Genomic DNA, 5008 nt, shown 5'->3' on the forward strand with positions numbered 1-5008 from the left:
GGCAGAAATGAGTGAATGCCTGCAGCGCTGCATCAGTTTGTTAAATGGTTTCAATTTGTATCCATCAATTCCTGGCGCTTTTTCGTTACCAATGCCTGCTGTGTACATTGAACTTCTTCCTCAGTACCACTGCTCTCGATCTTACGCAACCTCATGAAATGGGTGAACACAGACCATTTCTTTTGGGGACAGTGACTGTGTATACCTCATTCTTCTTTTGATGTTTTCTGCAACATTTAATAATTTGCACACAGAAACTTTCAATAGCGCAATATGAGGCTTGAATTTTTTTGCAGTTTGTTCTGCTTGAAAAATGCTGAGTGTGTTCTTCCCTTTTTGTTTCAAACTCCAGTTCTTTGGACAATTCATTATAATCCTTTATGTTGTTTTTTCAGACTGCCCTCTGGAATTTTCTTTTCAGCTTTTACCTCCTTGTTGCTTCCATTTGCTTAAATATCTCTACACTGGAGACTCAGAGTCTCTTCTGACATCCATTTTGGTTGTTTCCTCATTTGTCTGTTTGTTCTGACTACTGTCAGCAAAACAAGCTAAATGAAACAACTAAAACATCAAAATTTGTGCTTTTGTGTATAAATATATTAATACGTATTATGTGTACTTTTTGGAAAATATTTTAAATTTGCTTTTTACACATAAAAATATACCAACATCATTAATATAGAATTAAGTTGTAAAAATTATGAATCACAAGGTATTTTATTTTTCTGACAGTCTGTGTGTTACAATATCAAAAGTTTTGCAAGTTATTTCAATATTTATGAAGCTTAATGTCATGATTACCAAGCAACATCTATTGAAATACAAGGGAAGAACATACATTTTTCATCAAAGTCTTGAATTTTATTTTGTTCAGAGTGCTGGTTCATGCTTTAAAGTTTATTTATAAAAAGTTGAAATAGGATGCAGGAAAAGAACCTGTGGCACTGATAAAGTAAAACTGTCACTTCTTGCTTCAGTAGTTGAATATATCTATCATTCCTGCGTCTATTAAGCACAGTAGTTTTGTCACAAATCTTGCTTCTACTTACAATTAATTAAGCAAAACTCAAATGTTTAAAGCTACTACAAATCAAATTTAATTTGAATGGTTACAATAACTTAAAACAAAGATAAATGGGATCACTTTCTTATGCTTCATTACGGCCTCTAATTCCTTGAAAACACTTCACGAAGAGCAGTTTGGAAGATGAGGAGGGAGGGGCTGACCACCAGGATACCATAAAATGACCAAAATAATATCTTAACTTTTAACCATATGTCAATTCTAATACAAAGATAGAATACTGATTTAGTTATCTAATTATACAGATAGTTAAATTATACATTAATCAATTATGAGGGTACATCAAAAAGTAATGCTAATTATGAAGGCCATCAATGAAAAAATAGAGAGAAATGTGAGGGCACTAATTCAGGGAATACGCAGACTACCAAACATTTTGAAAACTACACAAACAAAAGTAGACAAAATAGATGAGTGGGGCATACTAAAAATTAAAAATATGTGCATCAAAGGACTTCACTGCAGAAGTAAAAAGGGAACAAGCATCAAACAAGGGACTCATTTCTAAAATATATAGGAACTACAACACCTCTACAAGAAAAAGACAAATAAACCAATAAAAAATAATGGGCATAGGACAAGAACAGACACTTCACCAAGGAGAAGATCTAGGCAGCCAACAAACATATGAAGAAATGTTCACAATGACTAGCCATCAGAGAGATGCAAATCAAAACAACAATGAGATATCATTTCACACCAGCAATAACAGGAAAGGTCAAAAAAGTACAGGACGATAAATGCTGGCAGGGATGCGGCAAGACTGGGACACTCATGGATTGCTGGTGAGATTGCAAAATGGTCCAACCTCTCTAGAAATCAATATGACACTTCCTCTGAAGGTTGGAAATAGAAATACCTTATGATCCAGCAATTCCTGTACTTGGTATTTACCCACAAGAAATACGAGTAGATATATGCACACCAATGTTCATAGCAGCACTATTTACAATAGCAAAATGATGGAGACAGCCAAAATGTCCATCAACTGAAGAATGGATAAACAAACTGTGGTACATACACACAATAGAATATTATAATATCTTGAAGAATAACAAGGAAGCTGCAAACCACCAGTTAACATGGATGAACCTTGAGGGCATTATGTTGAGTGCAATTATTCAGTCACAAAAGGAGAAATACTGCATAGGACCACTACTGTAAAAGACTAAGAAAAAGAACCCATATTAAAGGGGAGGGGAATATTCTTTGCTGCTTACAGGGATATGGGGGAATGGGATGAGGGGAAGGAGGGGAAGGTGGAGCACAGGGCAGGGAAAGACACAGGATAATTTGGGTGCTAGGGAAGGAGACAGTATATAAGAAGGAGAAAGGAAATGGAAGAACAAATTGGATGGGAGAACAATTAGGCAGGTTTGCATGGGCTAAGTGGGACAGAGGTAAATAATGATGTATGTACAACCGTGGAACAACAGGGCTCTCTCTGTGATACAAGGATTGAGACATGGTTGGAATGGGCAAAAGGGGGGAAATAATGTTAACATTCTTGGCTGTCTTTTGAATCTTGGTTTCCCTGGCATACCATTATAAAATAGACACTGGAGGGGGAGAGAAAGAAACAGCCAGAAATATCACCACAGAAAGCTTTTAAGTCTGTCTTTTGCCTACAACCAATTGGAATACCTAAAATGGGGCTACAACATGCCAATCGAAGGAGGTTTCCTGCGGAGCCTCTGCAATACATAAGACCATAGGTGGAATCCTGAACAGCACCCATAATCCTCAGATGTAAGAAATTTCTACTTGAAAGGACAAGCAGACCAGCCTGGAGCAGCTAGAAGAATAGAAGATACTTCCTGAAACAGACTGACAAGAAAAATAGAAAACAATATAGGCAGCCCGACTGATTACTACAAGACCAAGCTGACCTGTTGCTCTTTGGAAACTCTATACAGGTTTCCTATCTATGGGTCAGAACCAACTCAATGGCACTTAACAACAAAGACAAAGTAGGCATCCTCCCAATTTGCTGAAGCTTTGCAACAAGTTTATGTGAATGCTGTCCCATATAACATAACTATCTGTATATCGATCAAATACTTTAAGGAAGGTCAGACAGACATCAAAGGTGAGAGCCACGGAAGGGAGGAAAGACAGTATCAATGACTGAAGAATCTGTGGCTGAAGGCAAGAAATTGGTGGAAGAAGAAAACGTAGACTTGCCACTGATTTAGCCAATGAAGTTGAGATATCATGTGTTCACACATTTTCAACTTGAAGCAGACTTCTTGGCCTCAGCAAATTTTCACCATAATGGTTGACAAAAGCCATACATGAAAATTAACTAGCTAAAAGAACTCATTTTTCCCTCAGTATTGTAAGCAATATTGAAGCTTTTAAGAAAGATAAAGAGGATTTCATGGAATCATTAACTGGAGATGAGGCTGGGATTTACCAATATAATCAGTAAGTAAGAGCCAAGCAACATATTTGTGTTTGAGGGAATTTTAAGATGGATCGGAAAATTCAAGGTTGAGAGGTCAATGCAGGTGATTGTATTTATGGTCCTAAAGGCATAAACTTGATAGATTTTTCTTAAAAGACACAAGGCAAAATTACAGGGCCTTATTAGGAAGAAGTTTCAAGAAATGGAAAACTGCCTTGGTGATAAGACAGCCAGGAGAGTTTTACCAGTAATTGATTTCCTCCATCTAAAAGGCACCTGTTTATTCGCTCAGAGTAGCAAGGGCTGTGCTGTAAGAATTTCTTTTGGAAACCTTACATCATTTGCCCAACAGGCCTGATCTTGCCCATTTACACTTCTTTGTCTTCCCCAAACTGAAAGATCATTTCAAAGAAACACAATTTGTGTCCCATCAGAGGCCAAAACTGGTTAACTTTTAATTTGATGTGTAAAGTGAAAAGCATAGAATTCGATGTGGAGGGGTTTGAGAAATGGAAACAAGGCCTTCACAAGTGTATAGGCCTAGATGGAGAATTTGCCATGTGACAATAGCTTCACATGTGATATTTTTATTGAATAAAGGGTTCTATGAACTTTGTAGCAATACTCTCTTTTACTACCTTCCATTATTAAAAAAAAAAAAAAAATTGCTTCACAGCATGCTCCAATGCTTGTACCCTGCCATGAGGGCAACTTTCAAATTGATGCAATATAATTCTTTACCCTGACAGAAAGCTTTTCTTTTTGTTAAAGCAATGTATTTTTGCTAATTTATAATTTCACTATATTTCATTGCATTACTGAAATGTCTTTCATTGCAGCAACTCTAAAAGCTACTCCTACTTTTTTCTGAATAGAACTATGAGAAAAATGGAATTTATCATGACTAGGTCAAGTGTTTATTTTCAAACAGTTCAGATCAGATAATCAGATAAATGCTTTATGTCCTGTTTTCATGGTTATGCAAGAAAACAATTCTTATTATATAAGCCATGCAAAATTTAATTGCCTATTTTCTAAGACTATCTTTTAAATCTAACTGAATATGTTAGACTGCATTACTGAATTATAAAAATGTTGGGAGTTTAATTAAACATTTATCTGGGTTAAAAAAAATCATTCGGTTTTTTTAGCCTACAATGTCTTGTAAAAAAGAAAATGTTTATGCTATTGTTTGGATGACTTTTAGTTGGACACTTTAACAGGGAGGGTATTCAAAGAATACTTAAGTTGAAGCTATGCAGAAAAGTTTGGCCACTGTGTCTCCAACACACATACACGAGGAACCCTACCTCTTTTTTTTTTTTTTTCTTCCAATATTTCTTTTAAAGAAATTCTAGGAAATGCATATACTGCTACCCTACTTTTTGTACACAAATTAGTATACTAAATATATTATATATTCTATGTCCACTAAGTTATATAGCCTTGTGGTCATTTCTTATCAGTACATAATTACCCTCCTTGTTGATAACAGACAACTAGAATTTTTCTGTATG

The 5008-nt window shown here is 35.6% G+C and overlaps 1 protein-coding gene across 1 annotated transcript in view; it reads right to left on the reverse strand.

Moving 5' to 3' along the window:
- Positions 1-5008, reverse strand: part of CTNNA3 (catenin (cadherin-associated protein), alpha 3) — a 2468838-nt gene that overhangs the window by 374160 nt on the left and 2089670 nt on the right. The gene's annotated exons all lie outside the window — the stretch shown is intronic.

The sequence above is a fragment of the Chrysochloris asiatica genome, unplaced genomic scaffold (genome assembly GCF_000296735.1).
Source record: "Chrysochloris asiatica unplaced genomic scaffold, ChrAsi1.0 scaffold00020, whole genome shotgun sequence".
Classification (NCBI taxonomy): domain Eukaryota; kingdom Metazoa; phylum Chordata; class Mammalia; order Afrosoricida; family Chrysochloridae; genus Chrysochloris; species Chrysochloris asiatica.